Source organism: Solanum stenotomum, chromosome 8 (genome assembly GCF_019186545.1).
Source record: "Solanum stenotomum isolate F172 chromosome 8, ASM1918654v1, whole genome shotgun sequence".
NCBI classification, from domain to species: Eukaryota; Viridiplantae; Streptophyta; class Magnoliopsida; order Solanales; family Solanaceae; genus Solanum; species Solanum stenotomum.
In genome coordinates, this window is record NC_064289.1 from 25145386 (window position 1) to 25159060 (window position 13675).

Here is a 13675-nt window from a genome sequence, read left to right on the forward strand (position 1 = left end):
ATTAGTGACGACGAAGGTATAAATAACTTTGTTTTAAGGCGGGGGTATAGTCAACTAATAAAACAAAGTTGAGGGGTATTTTTGACCCTTTTACCTATTTTTTTTCAAAAAATAGTGAATTGTAAGAAAAAAATAACCATTAAAGGTTGAAAATGGGTGGAATTTTTTTCAATGAGGATCGGAAATGGTGAAAATGAACGAAGAGGAAAGAAAGGAAGAGGCGTAGCAAAGGAGAAATTTAAGCAGTGGGGCCCACTTGTTAAAAATATTTAAATTAATGAAAATGGGTTCAACATTTTAATCTTTGATTTTAGAAAATAAATTTTTTAGTTAAGATATTAATTTGCATAGAAGAGAAGGTATTTAAAAAGTGGGGCCAACTTGTTAAAAATATTTAAAATTAATGAAAATGGCTCCACATTTTAAATTTTGATTTAAGAAAATGCATTTTTATAATAAATATATGATTATGTAATGAATTTAAAAAAGTGTTTAAGGAAAAAAGTGAATAAACAAAAAAATAAAAAAATTTAATGATGTGGTGCTTACATGACTGTGATGTGACGAGTGAGAGTGGTGTTATACTCTCAGAGTGGTACTTAATACACTCAAAAGTTATTAAGGAGGGTGTTTAAACGTTTGTAAAATTTAAGTGTTATAGTAAGTTGTGTTGCCAAGTTTAGGGGTTTTTTTTATGTGTTTTCTCTATCTTTTTTTTCAATAATTGAGAAATTGTATAAAGTATAAAAATCTTATACATTTGGAGGTTAATTATGCCATGATCCGAAATGAACATGATGACACTCATCTTATCCGACCAATACAAGTCAGCCTAAATCCAACAATATGATGAAAAAAAATGCAGAAAAGTAACTATCAATAACATAAGAGTGGAAAACTAAGTCATTCTCAAAATATACTCAAAACTTGGTTGTTACGTGTACAAGCCACTAACATATAATAACAGAGTTTGAAAGATAAATATAAGTCTCAAATATCTTTGTCTCTCGAATAGAACAATAACATGAATAAGAAACAAATAGGTCTACCGGGATTACAAACAGCTACCTCTCAAGTCTCCTCGATAAGTCTCACAAGAAGATGGAGAAAAGTAATCACATTGCTTCGGGCTCAGAACCTACAGAAGTGTAGAAGCAAGGAGTGAAGACCATACAACACGGTACTAAATAAGTAACCCACTAAATCAAGATAAAGCTAAATTAGAATACGAGTACTCCTCTCATCACAACCGAACTACCATAACTACAGCGTGCATAGAAATCAGTCCAACTTACCAGTTTATAATATAATGTTCACAATGCCCAGTTGACACAGTCCAACAGTTACATTTCATCAATCACAAGTATCAAGTTCGTATCATAATAATTAGGTTCATCAATCACAATAATCAAATTCGTCAATCACAAGTATCAATGTCGTCAATCACAATAATCAAGTTCATCAATCACAAGTATCGAATTCATCAATCATAAGTATCAAATCAAGATCCGTGGGGAACACCCAAGATTCATATATCTGCTGAAAACAACCTTGGCATCAATACCACTTGCCGGAACATACCTAGGCATCAATATCACCTACCTAAATAGACCTTGGTATCAATATCGCTTATCAGAACATACCTCAGTATCAATATCACAACAAATCTCATCTCAGTGTCTCATAACCGATACAAATAGGCATATTCACACAATAATAATTAGAGTTGTCAATATGGGTTGGCCCACCCCATCCGGGCTAACCCACAGGATTTGAAATTTGACGGGTCAGGCCGGGCTAGCCTATTTTTTGTGTGGACCAAAAAATGGTCGGCCCATCCAACAAGTACGTGGGCTACGGGCTTGCCGGGCCAACCCTCTTTTTCTTAAAAGTCTATTTTTTTATAATTTTTTAAATTAAATTATAATCTAAAAATTTATCATAAATATCGACAAGACAATATTACATGGTGTTAGTGTTACTGCTTGTTAATCAAATATACAAATAAAATTATCTTTATAATATTTATTAAGTTTGATTTCAAGTTAAAGTATAAATAACTAAATAGAAATATTAACATAATTGTTTTCCAATGATCATAATAAAACACAAAAACCATGACAATATTCCATAGACTATGGCCTATGTAGTGATTCCCTAGAAATTTTAGGGAATTTTAATTTTATGTAGTACATATTTTATAAACATAATTTGTATTTAAATTGTAATATTTCAAACTTTAAATAGATTTTGAGTTTAGACTCTTGTTATTTTTAATACTCTATTTTATTTTTATTTTTCAATTAATTTTATTTGGCCCATGAGTCTGCCCTATCCATATTTCTCAAGCCCCACAAATCGGCAGGCTTATTCAGGCCGGGCTAAAAAGCCCTTTTCTTAAATGGGCTCCAAAAATCATAGCCTAACCCTATCAAATCATGGGTTAGACCAGGCCAGCCCAACGGGCCTAACCCATATTGATGGCTCTAATAATAATGAGATGACAATTTCAAGCAATTCACATTCAAAACAAAACTATCACAAACAGTATTTCTCAATCACCGATTATAAAATCAACACTCAAGGCAATACTGTCACGCCCCGAGCCTACACCCCGAACGTGGCTGACACTCGAAGACCATTGTTGGCCCCATGCGAACCCTTGGTCTTACTTACTTAACTCAGCGGAAGACAATATTCATACTTATAATGATCAATAACACTTAACTGAACTGAATAATAAAATAACTGAGAATGTTTAAATGTTAAACATTCAACTTGGCCAAAAGTGGCAACCCAAGTCTTAACAATAAGAAATGATAATGAAAAGACTCAAATGACTAACATCTGACTGTCTATGAAGCCTTTAAAACAACTGAGATGGATGTTGGGACAACCCCATAACATCCTAATGAACTAACTAGAAAGCAATGAAAATAGATCCTCTGGAATGCAGGGAAGCTCACCGACTGACTCTAAACTGCTCGCTAGATCAACGGTGCGCTGGAATACCGATCCTAATTACCTGTGTATGTATCACAATAAGATACAGGCCAACTTGCATCAGTACATTGAATGTACGAGTATGCGAGTTGGAATGCTAAAACAACATAGGCTTGAAAGGGAATCTGAAAGAAATACTTACTTTGGCTCTTCTCAACTCATGAATACTTAACTAAACTCATTTCAATATAAAACAGTTTAAAACAAGTGCAATATAAACAAAAGTTGTTTAAAAACATGATGTCAACTCTGTGTATATACAAGGATACAATATAACTCTGAAATGTATGTAAAAGTACAATAAACTGATGTATATAAAAATACAATAACTTCTGTAGGAGTTTCTCTAACCGACAACCATCACATAAGAGCTATAGTGATGATACAACGATCTACCTCACGCTGCCAGCGCATCCTATACCCGGCCAGATGTATAGGACCCGAACTACTAAGTGGATCCACTAGTCTATTGTGGAAAGGGTTCATCTAAAAGGTATGACCCTTTCCTACCCATGGTGGCTATATGGTTTTATGGAGACGTGAATTTTCTGAACTCATGCTCGCCCCCAATTCGGTTCTCAATACTACTCTCAAAATATACTAGCTCTTATGTTTTTAAAAACAAAACATCTTTCTTCTGTGATTTGAGATTAGTGCTCAAAAACTTAGCTCAAAAGTTATCTTGGAAATCTCAGCTTCCCCTCTTGCTTCATTTAGAAAGCTATTACTCTTTTCTGAAAACTAGCCCGAAGGCTCTTTGGAAATCTCAGTTTTCGTTCTTATTTAAATGTGAAAATATTTTTAAGTCTCTTTGGGAATACATAGTCCCCATATACTTCTTTGAAGAAAAGAACTTCAACTTCACATCTTTACTGAACTCAAAATTTAAGTCTTAAAACAAAGTTAAAATATTTGTGAAAGACTCTTGGAAAACTTTAAGAACTTATCTTAACTTAACTATTAAATGATCTTAACTTGACTCTTAACTGATCCTTGAATTGAATTATGGATTCAAGGATTAAGATTTGTGATAGGAAGGATCACATGATGTTTAGGAATGATCTTAAATAGCTAAACATGAGAAAAGTCAGGAAATCATCGTCTTGGAACAAGTCCGCGACGCGGAGGTGTTTTAAATAATTACTCGTGAAATTAAACTTTGAGACAGAGGAGTCCNATAGCTAAATATGAGAAAAGTCAGGAAATCATCGTCTTGGAACAAGTCCGCGACGCGGAGGTGTTTTAAATAATTACTCGTGAAATTAAACTTTGAGACAGAGGAGTCCGTGTCCTCTCCGCGACGCGGAGAAAATTTTTGTACATAGAGGGAGCAAGTCCGCGACGCGGGTCACGGACTTGCGTGCCAAAACGCCCTCGACTTTTTCCTTCTTCATTTTCCAGCCCCAATTCGCCTAAACTCGACTATTTTCCTCAAATTCATTTTAGATTCCGATACCCAGCATATGGAATCAAGAACCTAACTCAAAACAACTCTATAATTCGACTCAAAGGTCTCATAAACTCCTAATTCATCCCAATTCAAGAACAACATTCAAATTCAAGAATACATATTAAGAACATTAACTTTCAAACTCTTTTAGGACAAATTTCGCTGAACTAAACATGTTTGGCGCGTGGGTGAATGAACCCAACGCTATGAAAGACTCACATACCTTGTAAGATTAATTCCTTGGCGAAATCCACCACCAAATCACACGATCTTAGAGAAATTTGAGTTTTTCTTCTCCTTTCTCCTCTTTTCTCCAAGCCCTACTTAGCGCGAATTTCCAATTGACTAAACTGATCTCATTCTGATTTGACCCTTAATTAATTTACTAAAACAAATTTAAATTATTGTGTAAGGAAAAGACTAATCTACCCTTCAAAAATCTGGATTAGACTTTCCTTAATTGCACATCCCAACTTCCAAAGGGCATAACTCACTCATACGAACTCAAAATCGCGCAAACTCAGCGGCATTGGAAAGATCATTCTAAGAGCTTTCCAACCACATCTGGAAGTACACCTAACTTATCCTGATCTAGGAGTTATGACCATTTGAAGTTGACGAAAACTCAACTTTTCCTAACTTAAACAAATTTTCCAGATTTTCATTCTTTCCAAAAATGGCTATTTTCAATTATTAGCTTCTTCCTAGTTATTTCAAATTGCAAGGTGTTACAAATACATAGTGCACAATGCATCATACCTAACACATTGTCTTTTTCTTTAATCCCCTTCCTATCGCTAAGGTTATTCAGTATGAACAATTCAACTCATCATCTCATTCTCATTACTCCCCAACTCACACAATGAAGAGAATACAAGATTTTACAAGCTTTAACAAGGTTTTAGAGGTTCACTTGGCTTAATCAATCAAAATCGCTCCAGCACTTGAGCTTTTCCTTATCGAACGATATTCAAATCAACGCAATTGTAACACCCCAGAAATTTTTTCGAACTAAGACTCGAACCGTTCATCATAATGAATGAGATTTTTCCAAGAGATTAAAAATTTCTTAAGTGTTAAGGTCACTAGATGTAGTACCTTGAGTTCCAAAAGGAATTAAATTGGAAATAGCAAAATCTGAAATTTTGCAAGTTAAACTAAGTTTGCATTTTGGGTCGACTTCAAACAACCATAACTCTTAGCTCAGGATGACTTAGGTGTGATACCAGGTACCGTAGGAAATACCTTTGAATTATCTTTCCAACACCGCCAAGTTTGCTAAGTTTCAAGTTCGGATGAGTAAGATATGACCTTTTGAAGTTAGACGGTCCAGTTAAGGAAAGCTAGCCGGAAATAGTGAGGGGTATTTTGGTCTTTCCCTACCCAATCAGATTTAATTTATTTTTTGTAAGGTTTTAAGGGTCTAATCCTATTAGGTTTAGTTTTATAATCCTAAAATTAGCCTAGGGTTTTAGTTGGGAGTTCAAGAAGAGAAAAGAAGAGAAAAGAGGAGAAGATCAAGCGTTCGTCGAGATTCTTGCGTATTGTTGCGGATTTTTGCCATGGGTTTAATCCCTAAGAGGTATGTAAGCTTTCATAGTGTTGGATTTGTTCACCCACATGCCAAACATGTTATTTTCAGCACAAATTTCATTCTTGAAGTTGAAAGATTAGAAGTTCTTGATAGGTGTTCTTGAAGTTCATTCTAAATCTTGTTGTGTTGGGTTTTAAATGATTTCTTGAGATAAAAGTGAATGTTTTAAGGGATTTATTGAGTAGATTAGAGTGTACTTATGTTGATTAATTGATTCTAAGTGATTAGGGAAGAAACCGTTCAATTCTAGGAGAGTTAGGATGAGAAAACGAGCAAAGAAGTTCGTCAGATTTGCTGGGTTGGAGGCCTGGCGCGATGCACCTGCCAGAGTGCCCCAAACCCTCCTCTGAAGTTTAGGGGTTGGCGCCCCACACCACCCATAACGCCAGGGTCATCTGCCCCATCCAGTTTGTCATCGATTTCCTCGTTTGAGTTCGTTTAAAGTGCACCTTCACTTCTTTTCGATTCTAACTAATCTAAACTACTTCTAAACACCTAAACTCATTCCTAACATGATCATAACATTGAATTCATAATTCAAATTCAAGGTAGAGTTAAGAGTTAAGTTTTGAGAATTCTTTCGAACATTCTAAGAAAGTCCCTTTGAGTCCTTTTGTGGAGTCTTCTACAACTTCTAGTAACTTGTTTCAAGACTCAAGTAAGTGAGAATGAGAGTGAGGAGTATGTATTCATGAGTGTACACTATCACCTGGATTCTTTATATCATGAACCATGACTCTTGAATTTATAATTCACATTCAAAAAAGATTTAAGAGTAGAGTGCAATAAAGCCTTTGAGTTCAATTGTGAATTCCTTGAGATCCATCATTGATTTGAACTAAGTTTTGAGTAAGTAAGTAAGAGAATGAGAAGAGTCACATACATGAGTTCCATGTAGTTGTGTAGACCTTCGAGTCGAGTTGTTCATATCCATAAATTCCATAAGAACCCCATAAATTGAGTATCATTGAGAGAAGTAGTATCTTCAAGTTCCAAGTCTCGCGTATTGAGTTCCTAATCCCCTTTAAGCTTATATTTTTAATCATGGGACTATTACATGTTACCCATGAAGTCTTTCATGAGTTGATTGTTCATGCCCATAATTTCGCATGAACCCTATGAGTCGAGCAGTCATGAGATGAGAAGTATCCTTGAGTCCTTGAGTTGAGTAGTTCATGCTCATAAATTCCGCATGAACCCTCTGAGGTGAGCATTCTTGAAGTGAGTGGTATTTTGAAGTTCTTGAGTTCCAACTATTGAGTTTTATCTTTGGTTATCGAAAACCTTGCATTGAGTCGTTCATGTCCATAATTCGGCATGAACCATATTCTAAGAAGTCTTTTACAAATGTTTTAACTTTGTTTTAAGACTTAAGTTTTGAGTTAAGCAAAGAGTAAAGAGTAAGGAATAAAGAGTAAAGAGTAAAGAGTTGAGTTTATTTCTTCAAAAGAATATATTGGGACTATGTATTCCCAAAGAGTAAATGTTTTCACATTTAAACAAGAAAAGAAACTGAGATTTCAAAAGAGCCTTTGAGCTAGTTTTTCAGTAAAGAGGAAACTATGATTTCCAAGAGAGCTTTTAAGCCAAGTTTTGAGTAATTATCTCAAACCAAAGAAAGAGTTTTGTTTTTACAAACATATGAGCTAAGTATATTTTGGGAGTAGTATTGAGCACCGATATGGGGATGCGAGTTCAGATAACTCAAGTCTCCATAAACCATGTAGTCATCATGGGTAGCAAAGGATCATACTTTTTAGGTGACTCCTTAAGATGCTTTTAGCATAAACTAGTGGATCCACTAAGCTAAGCGTTTTATATTACGGCAAAGTATAGGACAGTTCTTGCAGCGTGGGCAAGACGTTGTATCACCACTTAGGCTCATAGTGGTGGTTGTCAGTTAGAGAAACTCCCACAGAAACTATATTACTTTATTATATAAGTAAAGTTGAGTTTGTTATTGCATTTTCTTAAACGAACTAAGTTGTTTTTATTGTTTATAAAGCTTTCTATATATTGCATGTGTATTGTTGCTTTATATTGAGTTGAGTACGCAGAGTCGAATATCATATCTTCGAGTTAAGTATCTTATTCTTGAGTTGAGTGAGTTCAGAAGAGGTAAGTATGTTTCCTTTTTATCAAAGTTCAAGCTTAAGTTTATGCTTTAGAATTCCTCTTACATGCTCGTATATTCCACGTACTGAGCCATTTGGCCTGTATCTTTTCATGATGCAGACACCGGTATTCAGGATCATCAACAGGAGCTTCATTGATACATCCGGGAGTTCGAATTAGCTATGGTGAGCCTCCTTGTTTCCAGAGGATTTCATTTACTTTTCAGTTTAGTTAGGATGTCATGGGTCTTGTCCCGACTTCCATCTTTTTCAGTTAGAGGCTTCATAGATAGTCATTATAGTTTAGAAGTCTGTATTATTCATTTATTTTATTAAATATTTTAAAGACTTAAGTTGCCTATTTTATGGCAAGTTGAATATATTATTTTTATATTCTAAGTTTTCATTAGTTAAATTTTTGCAAAGTTGATTTTCATGAATTTTATTTCAGTTTTAAGCTTTTGCATGCTTAAGTTAGTCTTCCGCTTGTAGTCAGTCAGGATGAGGGTTCACTTGGGGACCAAAAATGGTTCTTGAGTGTCGGCCACGTCTAGGGTGTAGACTCAGGTTGTGACAGCAATCTAGTCAAACAAGTATTCACAATGAGATTTCAAAACCAACAACAAATATATCAAGTAATTCAAAAATGAGGTCAAATCGACTTAAAAATTTGATTCCAGAAATGAGGTTTAAATATGGAAATCATTACTTGGATAGTTACCCAAAGCATTTAGAACTCATTGGTAAAAATAATTTCTATAAAGGAGTTCAAATCAACTCACAATTCTCAAACAAAGAAGAGTCTGGTCCGGTTTGAATTCAGGCACGGCCCGTGCGTCTACTGCTAGGTCCGTCAAAGCTCTTGGGTTCTAGAAGAACCCCCAATTTTATCATCCATAAACCTTGTTTTGATCACTTAAAAATCATTCGTAATATTGGGTAACAGAAGATTTAGAGTGAAGAATCATTACCCAAATATTTTATCTTGAAATCGCCTCAACTGAATCCTCAAAGCTAAAAAATGAATAATGGGGGAGAAACCCTGAAATTTCAGACCAAAAATCCTTTCAAGTATCGCTTTCGCGAACTCTGGGTCTCTTACATGATCATTGCAATCACGACCCATACTTTATAAATTTGATTCGAGCATTAGAATCTCGAATGTTGATCATAGTTAACTCAAAGGCTAAAACAACAATCTCCAACTTGGGTCCTTATTTCCACGAAAAGACTCCAAATCTGAGTCTAACCACTCTCTTAGACCAAATTCCATATTTTGAGACTGATGAAATCAACATAATTTTATTTTGAGACTCAAAACTCTAAAAGACACCAAAATCACTTTTTAACAACTTAAGCCTTTCAAAACTCTAAAATTTCTAGTATTCACAAATTTTACTGAAAGATCGAAACCAATTTACAAACCAATCAGAAATGTCTTGAGGCAACAATCAGGAGGGGTAAACGGTAATTTTATTTTTTTAAAATATAGAAATGACCTTCCGAGTCATTACAAATTACATTTTATCCTAAAATTTTTATCAATTACAAAAATCTTGAATTTTGCATTGATCTCGGATACATTTCTTGATTGTCTGATACATTGCAAATAATACATTACTTAATAAGAAGAATGTATCTGAGAGGGAATAAAGATGTATCCGAGGGGAATGGGGATGTATCCGAGAGGGGATATATGTATCTAAGAGGGAATGGATGTATTCGAGAGGGAATAGAAGTGTTCGAGAGGGATAAGGATATGGGAGATTTTTCAAATAATTAATAGACCATTTTAATCTTACTCCTATAGTTAAAAAACTATTTATGTCATTTTCTCATAATATATAAAAATAGATCCCCAAGCAAGCAGGTCAACAGTATTGAAGCCAACTGGGTCATTAGACTTTAGCAAACTTATATATTCCTTAGCCCTAGCATCTCCAGCTTCGATGCAAGAAATTCTAATCTGTGATGGCACTTGTTTCGCCACATTTTCTCTCTGAAAATTAAAGAAAACAAATCTTCCAAGGAAACGTGAAAGCCCAGTGCTCGAACTGATGACAATTAATGGATTGAGCTCAGCTTTCACAATGAGATTTCAAAATTTTTTATCATGGGTTTGAAGGAGATCTATTTGTTGAGGAAGAGGGAAGAGTCTGTGGGTTTATTGAGAGGTCTGAGACCTTGGAAAGTTGGTGCATAAAACATAGCTGATGCCATTTTTGAGTTGTGTGGAGCTTGGTGGATATTGAGGATTTGAAATTGTTGTTGATGCAAATTGGGTGTGTTGAGGAGTATATGTCATGAACAAGATTAAAGAGATGGGTTTGGGATTTAATTGGTATAAATTTATTTGGTTTAGTGGATCTGGCTTGGATAAAAGAAAGACATTAGGTAATTTTTGTTGATTTGGGACTTTTCATGACACATATGATAAGTTTATTAATGGTAGGAGTATGAATAACTTGTAAGGTACTTCTATTATAATTTAAACTAAAGATTTGTCTTTTCAAAAATTTCAAGCTTCAATTTTTTATTCAGATTGCTCTCATCTCTATGTTGTCTTGATGGTCTTATTTCTCTGCTTCTTGTCTACCTGTTGTAGCCAATTCCATGATTCATACTCATTTGCTCATGTTATATTTGGTTGGTTTTTTTAGAAAAAAATTAGGGGGAGAGGAAATAGGGGAAGTGATTGCAAGGTGGGGAATCGAGCCATTGGTTAAAGGTTCATATAGCTAATCAACTGGGCAATTAAGATTCCCGACAATTTTTTTTTAATTTAGTCCAATATGCCTATGGTGTGTGTTGAGTGAGATTTAAGGAAATTCATTTAGCTTATTTTATGACAAGTTTGTAGGGTTTGCGAGTATTTTTGTTTTGTAAATCTTTTTTCCTTGGTCTTGTAACTAGCCAGATATTTGTGGAGGACAAATTTTCTTTTTGTACTAGAAATGTTGAAGCATTTGATTATTGATATAGCTTTCTTAATTACAGATTTAGATGCTTATTTTGCGCTCCTGTTGAAATGGTAAAGTTGTAGATAATGATCTGATAAAGATTAATATTTTGACTACGAATCCAAATAACATTCAAATGGCATCTGTTGGGAGTGGTGAACATCATGGTATTGTTGAGGAACCTATGGGTGGTCAAGTTAAAACTCATGTACCTCTGAATGTTTCAACATCCCAAAGAGAACTTGTAAGTAATGAAAATTCTCAAAGTGCTATTCACAAAAGGCTAAAATCCATCAACTCGGATAATTTGGATTCTCCATCAGCAAAGTTTCATCAAATAGTTGATCGAAGAGACAAGTTTTCTCAAAATGTACCTTCTTCTAGCAGCCGTCATCTCCGTCAACGTGTTACTAAACTATTTTCACGGAAATTGGATTGGCTAGCTATTAGGAAAATGTGTAAAGAGTGGTTCAAAAATCCGCTGAATATTGTACTTTTTATCTAGATTGTATGTGTACCTGTTTCTGGTGTGACTATGCTTCTTTTGATGATGGGGGTGTTGAACCATGCCCTCCCTAAGAAATCTCAGAGAGATACATGGAATGAAGTGGTTAACCAAATTTTTAATGCATTGTTTAATCTCTTATGTCTGTACCAGCACTCACAAAGGCTATTTCACTTTAATTTTTTGATGAGATGGAGGGCAGAGGATATTTCTAGGCTGAGAAACGCTTACTGCAAAAATGGAACTTATAAGCCCCATGAATGGACACATATGATGGTGGTTGTCGTATTACTTAATCTCCACTATTTTGCTCAATATGCTCTCTGCGGGCTTAATTAGGGTTACAAGAGATCAGAAAGACCAACTATTGTGGTAGGGATATGTTCCTTGGTTGCAGTTTTGGCACCTACCATTGCTGGAGTTTACTGTACGCACAACCCTCTAGGAAAAAATTATGATACTGAGTTAGACGATAAAGTACAAGTTTGAAAAACAGCTGCTAAATGTAGCAGTGCTAGCCAATAACATTGGAACATAGATTTTCTTTTGCATTAAATAAAGGGAGAGTTTTTGAAACTAGATCACAATGGAGGAGCCATTCTTGATTTTTGGGATGATATTTCTTCGGCATATCTCTCTTTGTTCTGTTGTTTTTTTTTGTTTTTGGTTGGAATATGGAGAGACTTGGGTTTGGAAATATGTATGTTTATATTGCAACTTTTCTTCTCTTCTGTATGGCTCCTTTCTGGATATTTATTTTCGCTATTGTTAATATTGACAGTGATACTGTCAAGTTGGTATTAAGAGTTACCGGGATTTTTCTTTCTCCGTTTAGATTACTATACGGTGGGTTTTGGAGGATTTAGATGAGAAAAAGATATAATTCGCGGAGTCGCTCTTCATCTCACCAAAAGTTACAGCAGGCTAGCCCTTGGACAAAACCAACTCGGCGAGGAGAATTGTGTTTCGGTGAAGAGCCGAACTTATCGGCGATGGAAGTTTTCATTGCCTAAAGTCACAGAAGGGAAGTGGTGAAAAGCTAAGCCAAGAAGGCGATGGAAAAGAGCTCTCGGCGCATCGATGACCTGATCGGTGAAGCCCGACTCATTTCGCCGAGTGGCTCCGAAGCTGAAAATCTGTGAACGAATAAATGCAATTTTCGAAAGAAGAAAAAGGAGTTCTGGAGTTTTTGGAGAGTTCCCACATTGTCGAGTTCTAGGTTTTTGATCCCTAACATTGTTCTTTAAGTTTTTTAGTAGAGATCATTTTGGGTTTAATTGATTATCTAATTCAATTTGAGCATTTTGAAGACTTATGGTTTGTAACCCAAGCTGATGGAAAACATAGTTGGTAACGGTTTCTTGCTCTTTAGTATGTCTGGCTAAAATCCTCATTCTTGGAGGTGTGATCATGTGATTGAATGTTACAATTAGCTTATGAGTGCTAGTATTTACTGATTTTATTGTTGATTTGAAGTGGGTTCAATTAATGGTTGAGTTTTAATTGATGAACTGTAGTTACCAATACAGTTCTGGTTTAGCATTCAAAGTTTGCTTGAGAAAGAGATTTTAGAATCAAAACTAATAATTTATGATTGTAGTAATTGGGTTATTGTAGACTTAGCTTGAGAAAGTTGGTCCGAATTCAATCCTACTAATCTAGCTTAAAAGAGTAGATTGATTAAGGTTTTGGGTTGTTTATATTTGTTGGGCTCGTCGAGGTTCGAGAGAACTCGCTTGATTCGTAATAGTTGATTGAGAAATGTCTATTACACTTAAATCTTAGCCTACCCACTAAGATTTAACGATTGTTAGTAAGTAATAATCGCTCATTTAACTAAATTGGAATTCAATTGATCACACTCCCAATGACCCCTCTCTATTTGATTACTCCCGGTTGTTCGTAGTTGTTAATTGTTCACTCTAATCCCCCCAATTGACATTAGTTGTCAAACCCCTTCCATTTACTTTAATTGTTTCGAAAATGTTTACTCCGACAAACGATTAGAACACTCATTTCACTTCGTAATTAAATTCTTTACTTTTTCAT

At 35.0% G+C, this 13675-nt stretch overlaps 1 pseudogene; it reads left to right on the forward strand.

Moving 5' to 3' along the window:
- Nucleotides 1–11257: 11257 nt before the first annotated feature.
- LOC125873648 (uncharacterized) overlaps nucleotides 11258–13675 on the forward strand; it is a 53582-nt pseudogene continuing 51164 nt past the window's right edge.